General features: G+C 52.4%; 1 non-coding gene and 1 pseudogene across 1 annotated transcript; both read right to left on the reverse strand.

Moving 5' to 3' along the window:
• Positions 1-207: 207 nt before the first annotated feature.
• LOC120385256 lies at positions 208-337 on the reverse strand (annotated as a pseudogene).
• A 9,795-nt stretch (positions 338-10,132) lies between these two features.
• Positions 10,133-10,205, reverse strand: TRNAR-UCU. The gene has a single exon. It is a non-coding gene; the product is annotated as a tRNA-Arg (tRNA).
• Between the last annotated feature and the right edge of the window lie 1,791 nt (positions 10,206-11,996).

Genomic DNA, 11,996 nt, shown 5'->3' on the forward strand with positions numbered 1-11,996 from the left:
CTATTAGCCAGGATGGGTAAGAATGGTGTCCCTAGCCTCTGTTCGTCAGAGGATGGAGATGGATGGCAGGAGAGAGATCACTTGATCATTGCCTGTTAGATTCACTCCCTCAGGGGCACCTGGCATTGGCTACTGTCAGTAGACAGATACTGGGCTAGATGGACCTTTGGTCTGACCCAGTACGGCCTTTCTTATGTTCATTAAGGCACCACTGTCCACTCGCTTCATGCTCAGAAGAGAACAGTTTAACTCCTCATCATGGTTAGCAAGGTCAGACACTTTCAACCACCATCCTCTAGTTACAAACTATAGAAATGATCCCTGAAAGTATAGTCTTAACAAAGCTGTTCTCGGCTACACACCCAGGCTAATGTGCACAAGCTTTCTTCCCATGGTGAATGTTTTCATACAACGGGTTTCACCCCCAGCGAATTAAAGAACAAAAATCTAAAACCAAGTTCCCATTTCATTAAAGCACAATCGAGGCAGCTTTAGCACACTGGCCATTAGAAGATGTTTATGTCGCTATTTACAGACACACACACACACACCTCCTGATTAGCATGTGGAGCTCCTACCGACCAATCAAACCCTCTTGCTGTGCCATACCTCTCACAGGCTCCTCTGTGCCACATGACAGCTTGTCAGGTACAGACAATCCGGACGGGTCAGCCTTATCTAGCATGCTCCGCAGCTGTTTCTCTCTGGCTTGCTCTCAAATTCATCTGCACTAGAAGTTTTTGCAGGGTTCTATGTTACCGGTGGTACCTGCACTAAATCAGTGGCTCTCAACCTTTAGAGACACCTGTACCCCTTTCAGGAGTCTGATTTCTCTTGCATTCCCCCAAGTTTTACCTCACTTAAAAACTACTGGCTTACAAAATCAGATGCAATATTTATAAAAATAAATCCCTTGAATATAAGTATTGTACTTACATTTCAGTGTATAGTAGAGAGAACAGTATAAACAAATCAATGTATGAATTTTAATTTGTTACGAATTTGCTAGTGCTTTCTATGTAGTCTGTTGTAAAACTAGGCAAATATCTAGATGAGTTGCTGTACCCCCTGGAAGACCATTGGATACCCCTGTTTGAGAACCACAGCACTAAATCACCCTTACTTTTAGAACCGGTGCCACTTGACCCAAGGCATTGTGAACCATTTCAGGGCTAGCAGACAGTGGCAACACAGCTGCACTAGGTCTGTTGTTCCTCCCTGCACAATTCCCACTTGGAAAGAAGAGATCTTCTGCTCTGACCCTATTTACTATTGTGAGCTGCATAGGCAACTTTCTCTGTTATATGAGCAGAATCCACACAATATATACTACCTGCATGCAGGGCCGGCTTTAGGCCAATTCAACCAATTCCCCTGAATCGGCCCCACCCCTAAGAGGGCCCCGTGCCTAAGCCCTGGTACTGCGTACTGGCAAGAGCTGGTGCGCTGTGCCTGGGTGGCCCGGCTTCTCCAGGGGCAATTTAAAGGGCCTGGGGCTCCCAGAAGGGGTTGGAGCCCCAGGTCTTTTAACTTGCTACCAGAGCCCCACTGCTGGAGCCCTGGGTAGGGCTGCAGGGCTCTGGGGGCTATTTAAAAAGTCCAGGGCTTGCATTGCTTCTACCGCCCCGGCCCTTTAAATAACTCCCGGAGCCCCACCACTTCCCCAGGGCTCCTCGGCTATTTACAGAGCCTGGGCAGGGGATGCAGGGGAGCCCCGGGCCCTGTCAATAGCCCCTGAGCCCTGGGCTGATGCTGCTACCCCGGTGGGGGAGGAAGAAAGAGGGGGCACTCACTGTACAGGGTGGGCTGTACCCACACCCCCTGCCCACACCAGCCCTGCACCCCCTGTCCCGCCTCCAGCCAGCCCATCTCCAGCCAGCCCTGCACCCCTTGCCCTGCCTCCAGCCCCGCACCCACTGCCCTGTCTCCAGCCAGCCCTGCACCCCTTGCCCTGCCCGCACCAGCCCTGCACCCCCTGCCCTGTCTCCAGCCAGCCCGTCTCCAACCAGCCCTGCACCCCCTGCCCTTCCTCCAGCCCCGCACCACCTACCCTGTCTCCAGCCAGCCCGTCTCCAGCCAGACCTGCACCCCCTGCCCTGCCTCCAGCCCTGCACCCCCAGCCCGGCCCCCACCAGCCCCACCCCCCCAGCCCGGCCCGCACCAGCCCCTGCCTCCAGGCAGCCCCGTACCCCTGCCCTGCCCGCACCAGCCCTGCACCCCTTACCCTGTCTCCAGCCAGCCCCTGCCGCACCCCCCTGCCTGAAGCCAGCCAGTCCCGCACTCCTCTGTCTCCAGCCCTGCCAACCCCTGCCGCATGCCCTGCGACCCTGCCTGAAGCCAGCCAGCCCACCCCACACACCCCTGTCTCCAGCCAGCCCTGCACCCCTTGCCCTGCTTGCAGCCAGACCCTACTTCCAGTCAGCCCCTGCCCTGCCTCCAGCCAGCCCCATGTCCACTGGTGCCTGCAGTTCCCAGGGCAGTAACCCTGCACACCTGCTTCAATGAGGGGGGCAGGGAGCAGCTGGGACCCACACATGTGCACACCCCCAGGGATTGGCGGTGACCCACACATGTGCACACCCTAGGGTGACCAGACAGTGAGTGTGACAAATTGGGACAGGGTGGGGGGTTATTAGGATCCTATATAAGAAAAAGACCCAAACATTGAGACTGTCCCTATAAAATCAGGACATCTGGTCACCCTAGAACAGCCCCAGGGAGTGGCAGGGACCCACACATGTAAAACGGAGCTCGTTTCTAGTTCAGGCCCATCTTTTTAAAAAATAACTGTAGGTAGGGTTAACATACACCCGTATTTTCCCTGACATGTCAGGCTTTTTGGTTCTTAAATTGCCATCTGGATGTACGGTAACCCTATTGGTACAAAAAATACATACTGTGGCACATCCCTTAAATCAGAACTTTTTATAGGGAACCGGTTGCTAAGAAATGAAAGGCTTTTTTTTACTTTTTTTTTTTAGTCATCCCTGCCGGGGCCCCGCCAAAAATGTTTGAATTGGGCCCCGCACTTCCTAAAGCCGGCCCTGCCAGCAGCCATGGGTGGCGGGGGAGCCCCCACAGCCCCACTCCACTGCGTATGGACCCTGCAGCTCCCAGCTCCTACGAGTGGACCCCAGAGCTCCCAGGTGCTGCGGATGGACCCAGGATTTCCCAGCAGGCATTGATGGCGTGAGGACCCTGCAGCCCCACGTCATTGCGAACAGACCCTGCAGCTCCGAAGCCCCTGGAGCTCCCAGCCGCCACAGGCAGGAGAGGGAGCCCCCAGCGCTCAGACACTGCAGGCAGAGCCTGGCGTTCCCAGTCACCATGCGGGGTGAGGAGAAGCAGCAGCCAAATGCCATTGCAGGTGGCGCCGTAGCTCCCAGCCACTGCAGGTGGGTGCTAGAGCCTCCAGCTGCCATCGGGACCCCACGGACCCTGGCCACAATGGGCAGCGAGGGGACCCCACGGCTCCCAGCCGCCACGGGCAGCGAGGGGACCCCACGGCTCCCGGCCGCCACAGGCAGCGAGGGGACCCCATGGCCCCCAGCTGCCACGGGCAGCGAGGGGATCCCATGGACCCCGGGTGCCACAGGCAGCGAGGACCCCGGCCCCGGCTGCCACGGGCAAGGGGACCCCACAGCCCCCGGCTGCCACAGGCAGGAACCGTCACCCAGCGACCGGCAGAAAACAGCAGCGGGCGAAGGCATCAAGCAAAACCTCAGCTTCTGCTGCTGCCACTCCTTCAAGTGGCTCTCGGTTTGCCCTGTTCACTCTGCATCGCTGCTGCTCCACGGCATTGTCCTTCACCCTGCTGCTGAGAGCTCCTGTGTCGCCACCAGGGCCGGCTCTAGACCCCAGCGTGCGCTGGCGTGGGCGGCATTTTCCGAGGACGGTGGCAGGAGGGTCCGGCGGACCTCCGGCAGGCATGCCTGCGGAAGCTCCACTGGAGCCGCGGGACCAGCGCACCCTGTGCAGGCACGTCCCCCCGGAGCCGCGGGACCGGCACCCGGCAGCGCACCCCCTGCGGCATGCCGCCCTGCTTGGGGCGGCCGGATTACTAGAGCCGCCCCTGGTCGCCACTTCCCCTGCTGTCACCTGCCTGTCTCCTGCAGCCTCTGCGCAGCCACCTAGTGGGGGAACCTCGCTACAAGTGCAGCCTGGGCAGCCTCTGTCATTGCAACACCATGGGCAGGGCGTGAACCACCAGCTGGGGGAGACTAATGCCCTGCCCCGCCCCTTCCACCTGAGGCCCCGCCCCTTCTGCGAACACCCCTGTGCCCAGCATACACCAGCCCCTAGATCCCTCTTGGTATTTCAATGCAGGCACTGACCTGTGAGAGGAAAACATCAGCTCCAAACACAGAGACTGAATTCCCCACATTTAATCTCGCTGCACTTTCCAGAAAGTCACAACATTCATTTAGTTCTTGTTAGGACAGAGAAAAAATAAGTGACACTAAGTTTTTGGCTCAGTTAAATAAAATTAAGTATTTAATTAACATAGTAAAAATATGTCCTCATTCCGCTAAATAACACCGCAACCGGAAATAAGAAGAGACAAATCTTGTCAGTGACGACTAATTTCACAAATGACCTTCCCATTATTAATTTCCACACCGCCCCCTTTGGAGGTCTGGGCACCTCCAGTGTCACTGCTCTGCATTCACCTTCCCCTTAGAATTGTTCTCGGACATTCCCAAATTTGGAAAATTATGCAGTTCACAATGTGAATAGTGACCCCGGCTCCTTCCTGCACCTGCTCTACATTGCTCCACAGCAGCTTCTCCCCCTGCAGAGTCACCCCAGCACTGCAGTGCAGCCGCCCAGGGTTTTGCAAAAATTAATAATACAGAGTTTGGAGGAAAGGAAACATTTGTGAGTTGTGGAAATAGCAAAAGGCAACAGTTGTGGTGTTACAAGAAGGGCAGTTTTTGGTTTAATAATAAAACCCAGTTATATAAATGTAACTGTATGTGCAGCTCTGTGCACTCACGTTGGATGGAAGCTTAGTAATTAAATTATACAAGAGGGTCAGGTAAAGTGGCTGCTACCATCACTATGTTTTGTCCCGAGAAACCTTTACAGCCATTCTGAGGGGAAATGGGCCCTTTGCCCACAGAAATGGTCTATAGGGGACGGCTGCAGGCAGCAGGCGGAGAGATAATCTCATCAAAATGATTTGACTCCTGGGTAATGTAAGCAAAATCACTAAAGGAATGTCCGGGGTTTCTATTGGCACTTAACTTGCCTGCCCCTGGCTGGCTCTGGTTGTACAAGATGGACGTGTAATCGGGGTACAGTTGTGTAAAAAAAAATTATTACAGTGTAAGGGCTGTTAGACAAAACAAAATGTTTTGTGTAATTGTGTAAGGTTTTAAAAACCTAAACTGAGACTTATGGTTTGTAATATAATGTCATGAAGGTTAAACTATGGAAGGAATGTGCTTTTTCCCAGGACGTGTGCAGTGTATATTGGAGAAAGGGTAAAAGAAATGCAAACAAAACATGGTACTTAGCTCAAACCCCATTAGGGCTCCAAAGGGAGCCACAATAGGTTGTGGTTTCTTTTTCAGATCTGTGTGTTTTGAAGCAGAAGATGAAAGTGGAAAGTAATCAGAACTCGGGTGGAAGTTGATTGTGTCCCTTTTAAGACAGTCTCTGAGCTGCTGATGGCTTTGGATCCAAAAGCCAAGCCCGAAAGCCGGTGTGAATGCAAATGACCTAGCTGATGGGGGAAGGAGAGAACTGCCCATCAGTGGCAGCACAAAGGAGCTGCAAATAATAAATACATCTGGTCAGCAAACAAGCTACTGGAAGACTCAGATTGTGGCCCTCCAGGAAAGGGAGGTGAAAAAACAAGTCAAGCCTGAAAATAAGGTGGACAGGTTAACCCTAAGGAGTGTGTGTGTGTATGTACAGTGCTAAAGCTAAATCTAAAGCTGTCTCTCAGCTATTACCTGAGGATAAACTTAAAGCTTGGTGCAGCAGAGAAACTATTGCAAACCGTGTCTGTTGTACAAGAGGGGAAACTGAGGCACACCACCTCATGAATTTCATAAATGACCAGTGAGTGGGGTAATTCACTATCTAACTATAGAACAAAATAAGGACAGCCTGGAGGTAATTCTTCTGTTTTTCCTGCAATTAGCAAGGAAATTTGTAAAAGGAAGTGGTATTATTATTATTAAGCACTAATCTGTCCCCACTGGGGGTGTGTGTGGAAATTGTTTCTTTTGTTTTTCAGACACTCTACAAGCAAGCTGGTGCCAGCAAAAGACTAACCCAGAATACCATGAATCTATGTTTTGTGTTGTTTGTCTGTGGTGTTTGTCTTGTTGTTAGCATTGTTGTGTTTCAATGAACAGAAAACCTCATGACATGGGTGGGGGTGGCTTCAAAAGGCTGACCTGGGGGAAGATGTGTGTGGACATTCAAAATGCTCGACTAGGAGGCCAGCACCTGTGTAATAGCTACCGTGGTATCTGGAAGTGAATCGGCAGCTGAGGTGGGCCCCACAAGCCCTATGGGAATAATGAGAAGGGGATTTGCTCACTGGGAATCAATGGAGGGGTGTGTAAAATGGTGTAAATCCAGAGAAGATGTTTGAATGTGCCCCTCCCTGATGGCCGTGGAGGAGCACACCCAATGGCCCATGGCAAGGGGTGGACAATTGGGTGTACTGTGTATGAGGTGTTTTGCTGGAAATGTACATATTACTGGGGGCACAATTACACCAGCCCCTAACCAAATTCCACACTACACGCTGCTCTCTGGGCTTTGGCGCACAGATAGATCTGTGACTCTTACTGCTGTGAATAATCGAACCAGCGCATTACAGCCTGATTCCACACCACGTGGTTAAGTTGGTTTGGACAATAACCCATTTCTCTGAGGACATTCAATGGACTTATGCTATGGACAAAAGCACGAAAACCTGCAATGGCAGCGTATTGCAACTGCCAGCAACTGGGCATGTTAAGGGCTTGACCCCGTCGAAGGAGGAGAGGAGGTGTTTCGGTGGTGGCCGGGATGTTGGACCATGCTGCAGTGCTCAGGTCTCTCGGTGTTGCTGTGGATTGTTACAGCGGCTGGTGTATTGCTAAGTATACTTGTGATACGTTGCCTACGGAAATAACCTAGAAGTAATGGAGTAAGCCCCTCCCCCCTGTACTAGACAACCTGGATCCAACCTTCCCGGGCCCACTATAGTGGGAAGTCTGGAACACTAATTGGAACAGGTGTGGCAGGCCCGTACGAGAGAAGGTGCAGGGCACTGTACTACACACGGGGCAGTGGGACAAATGGAATATCAACACCTTCCACCTTGATGCCTGGCCCTATCAGGAAATGTGTCACCACGTGTCCTATGTTTTGCTAAGGGGGAGAATGGGAACAGGGACACAGGCAAGGCTCTGTGGCGTCAGAGCTGGGATGGGGACACCGAGGAAGGAAACTGGAATCGTTGCTTGCTACAAGTTTAATCCAATAAACATCTAATTGTTTGCACCTTGGGACTTTGGGTATTGCTGCTCTGTGTGTACGCAAGAAGGACCCGGTAATGGGAGGGTGAAGGGATAAACCCTCTAACACTAACTAACATCTAACACACATTTCAACCTCTTCTTTTCACACCGTTGCTCATTTTCAGGGGCTGCTTTGTCTCCAGACAGATCCATTCTCTTTCAGAACAGCCTTGCTCTTTCCCTGTGTTTCACTCACTGAAGCCTGGTCTACACTAGGCGTTTAAATCGGTTTTAGGAGCGTAAAACCGATTTAACGCCAAAACCGTCCACACTAGGAGGCACCTTATATCGATTTTAATGGCTCTTTAAACCGGTTTCTGTACTCCTCCCTAACGAGAGGAGTAACGCTAGTATCAGTATTAACATATCGGATTAGGGTTAGTGTGGACGCTGATCGACGGTATTGGCCTCCGGGAGCTATCCCACAGTGCACCAGTGACCGCTCTGGACCGCAATCTGAACTCGGATGCAGTGGTCAGGTAAACAGGAAAAGCCCCGCGAACTTTTGAATATTTCCTGTTTGCCCAGCGTGGAGCTCCGATCAGCACGGGTGGCGATGCAGTCCGAAATCAAAATAAAAAAAGAGCTCCCGCATGGACCATGCGGATGTGATCGCTGTAAGGGCAGGCAAATCCGTTCTATCAGCGCTCCGTTACAGAAGATGAAATTCAGAATCCTTTTTTAAAAATCTCCAGACAGACGCCATAGCAGGGACTCAGCGCACTGCAGCGTGACAAGCGTAACGGAAAGCCAAAGAATCAAATGGATGCTCATGGACTGGAAGCTATCCCACAGTTCCTGCAGCCTCCGAAAAGTATTTGCATTCTTGGCTGAGCTCCAAATGCTTCTAGGGTCAAACACAGTGTCCGCGGGTCAGGGCATAGCTTGGCAATCTACTCACCCACCCCCCACCCACCCCCAGAAGCGAAAGGTAAAACAATCCTCTGACTCTTTTACATGTCACCCTATCTTTACTGAATGCTGCAGATAGACGCGATAGTGCAGCACTCAACACCAGCATCCTTGCTCCCCCCCCCCCCCCGCCATGGGCGGCTGATGGTACAAAAAGATAGAAATCCATCCTCATCATCAGTCTCAGCTGATGGTACAAGAGGACTGGTAACCGTCCTTGTCATCAGCCTATTGGCCCTAATTTTTTCTGGTGGATGGATGGTGCAATATGGCTGGTAACCATCCTCATCATAGCAACAGGGGCTGAGCTCCATCAGCCCCCACCCTTCATGTGTAAAGAAAAGATTCAGTTGCCCCTGGACTAGCAGTGGGATGCTGGGCTTCTCTTCTACACACTGCTTAATGTCCTGTCTGGACTATCATAGCAGCTGGAGGCTGCCTTCCACTCATTTCTCACTAACAAGTCAGTGTGTCTTATTCCTGCATTCTTTATTAATTCATCACACAAGTGGGGGGACAATGCTACGGTAGCCAAGAAAGGCTGGGGGAAGAACGGAATCAACAGGTGGGGTTGTTACAGGAGCACCCCCTGTGAATAGCAAACAGCTCATAATTTCTGCAGGCTCTGACACAGAGCAGCTGTGCTCTCTGGTTCTATGATACGGTGGTTCTCTAGTACACTTGCCTATATTAGGCAGCACTGATTCTATTTTTAGATACCAAAAAGGAGGGATTGACTCAGGAAGTCATTCCCAATTTTTGCTTTTGCGCCCCTGGCTGATCAGCCAGGGGCACTTATGACAGCAGCAAATGGGACAAAACAATGAAAGGTGCAATATGGCTAGTAACCAATCTTGGCTTTTGCACCCCTGGCTGATCGGCCAGGGGCACTAGCAGCAAATGGTACAAAAGGACTGGTAGCCATGATCATCCTCAGTTCCAATTTATGGAAGGGTTTGGATGGTACAATATGGCTAGTAACCATCTCTGCTGTCATGCAAAAGCAAAAGCATGCTTCTGTGTAGCGCTGCTGAATCGGCTCTGTGAGTGGCATCTAGTACACATACGGTGAGAGTCACAAACGGCAAAACAAGCTCCATGATTGCCATGCTATGGCATCTGCCAGGGCAATCCAGGGGAAAAAGGCACGAAATGCTTGTCTGCCGTTGCTTTCCCAGACGAAGGAGTGACTGACGACATTTACCCAGAACCACCCGCGACAATGATTTTTGCCCCATCAGGCACTGGGATCTCAACCCGGAAGTTCCAAGGGGCGGGGGAGGCTGCGGGAACTATGGGATAGCTAGGGAATAGCTACCCACAGTGCAACGCTCCAGAAATCGACGCTAGCCACGGACCATGGACGCACACCACCGATTTAATGTGCTTAGTATGGCCGCGCTCCAACCGATTTTATAAATTCTGTTTTACAAAACCGGTTTATGCAAATTCGGAATAATCCCGTAGTGTAGACATACCCTGAGGTGTGGGAGTAAACACTCCCCTTCCCTCTAGTCTCAGACAAACACTAGTATTAACTGTTTGCTACTGAGGGGTTTAGAAAGCATTTGTCAAAATGTCATTTCTGGGGGATTTTTCCCAAGATCCAGTATTTTGTATTCAGACATCTCCCAGCTTCCTTGGTGAAAATAAGGCCAAGATTTCCTTGCAATATACAGGAAAAGGCAGTTTTTCACCCCAGATGGGACTTGAACCCACAATCTCTGACTTAGAAAGCCATTGCCTTGTCCATTAGGCCACTGGGGCTCTGTGAAAGAATGGAAATGCTACCTCCTAAATGCATATTTCTCATAAGTTGGAAGTCTCTGTCTTACCCCCCATGAGGGATCCAGTGGCTGTGGGTGTTCTCCACGCTACTGGGGGTGTCTGGTGCCCCTGTCCCTCCTGGTTAATGGAGTGTGTGGGTGTCCCCCCGCCCGTTAAGGATCCCTGTTGTGCGGATGCCCCTGTTCTTCTCATTAAGAATGGTGCAATGGAGCGTCCCCCACCCCATGAACTAGCTCCCGTGTGTGGTTCCCCTGCCCCCATCCAGGCTCTGTGGTGTGTGGGTGTCGCTGTTCCTCTTTTCAAGATCCGTGTTGCAGGGGGGCGTCCCTCCCCCACAAGTCAGAATCCCCAGCATGTGGGTGCTCCCATCCCCCCAGCCAGGCTCTGCGGGGGGTGTCTGTATAAAAAGAGACCGTGTCTCACTGTCTTGTCCAGGCTATGCTGCAGGGTCTATTCACAGGTGCAATCCCACTACTGATCAGCACAGAAGTTTTGACCTGCTCCATTTCCAACCTGGGCCGGTTCACCCCTCTTTAGGCAACTGGGGACCCTAAGCTTCCCTGGGATCACCATATTGATGCTGAACTTAGTGAGGACACCTGATTGGCACAGCCCCTGCAGCCCAAAACTCCTGAGCTCAAGCAATACACTGGCCTCAGCCTCCCAGGAGCTGGGATCACAGGCACCAGCCACAGAGCCCGGCTTGTTTCACAGCCTGGCAGCTGCAGCTTTAAACTCTGCTTGTGAGCTCTGTGCCTTGGCCAGACAGGGACAGCCTGGAACTGGGAAATGCTCCTGCTCCCCTCGCCCCTGTCTCATGTCGAGCTGCAGGCGCCGCTGTCCTGCCAGGTAAGATCCCGGATGTTTCGGTGCCCCCTTCCCCCGCCCAGGTGTCCGGGTACCTCTGCCCCCCATACAGAATCATGGGTGTGTGGGTGTCCGTCCCTCTGCAGAGGATCCCGGAGTGTGGATGCCCTTGTCCCCCCCTACAACATCCTGGGTGTGTGGGTGCCACTCTCCCCCCCCCTACAACATCCTGGGTGGGTGGGTCCCCAGGGTGTGAGTGCTCCCATCCCCCGATACAGGCTCTCCCTGTCCTGCCCAGGCGGTGCTACAGCAGCTGTTCACAGGGGCAGCAGCCCCACTGTCACCCTGCAGCTTTAACCTGCTCCAGGGGTGACCTGCTTCACCCTCCTGTGGGAGCCCGGGGGACCCCGAACTTCCCAGAATCACCTGATTGATGCCGAGCTTAGCACAGACACCGGCTCAGCCTGGCAGGGAGCTGCCCTGAGCCCTGACAATCAGCTTCCCTCCGCCTCCTGCTGCACAGCGAGGGTCCCACGCGAGAGGCTTCGGGCCCAGTTTGTTCAGGAGCGTCCCAGGCTCCAGCTGTAAACTCTGCTGGTCAGTTCTAGTCTTTGGCCACACGGGGGCGGCACTAACGGTCCCATCTAAACGCTGTTTGCGTTCGACCCTTCGGATCGCAGATTGTAACCCGCGGGCAGATCTCTGAGTGCGGCCAAATCCCTCCCCAAACTGAACATTGAAGCAGCAGCTCCCGTTGGAAAGATCAGGATTTTTGCCTTTAAAAACAAGGGAAATGTCTCCAGCGAGAGACTGAAGAAGCTTGATTGATTTCATTGACTGGCGGCTAAGAGGCGATTTAATCACTGGTTTAAATACGTTTTACAACTTCGCAGAGGTGGGAATATGTGATTTGAAGGGTTCTTTAATTCACCAGACAAAGGTTGAACAAGACCCCTTGGCTTG

The sequence above is a fragment of the Mauremys reevesii genome, linkage group 17 (assembly GCF_016161935.1).
Source record: "Mauremys reevesii isolate NIE-2019 linkage group 17, ASM1616193v1, whole genome shotgun sequence".
In the NCBI taxonomy this organism is placed as follows: domain Eukaryota; kingdom Metazoa; phylum Chordata; order Testudines; family Geoemydidae; genus Mauremys; species Mauremys reevesii.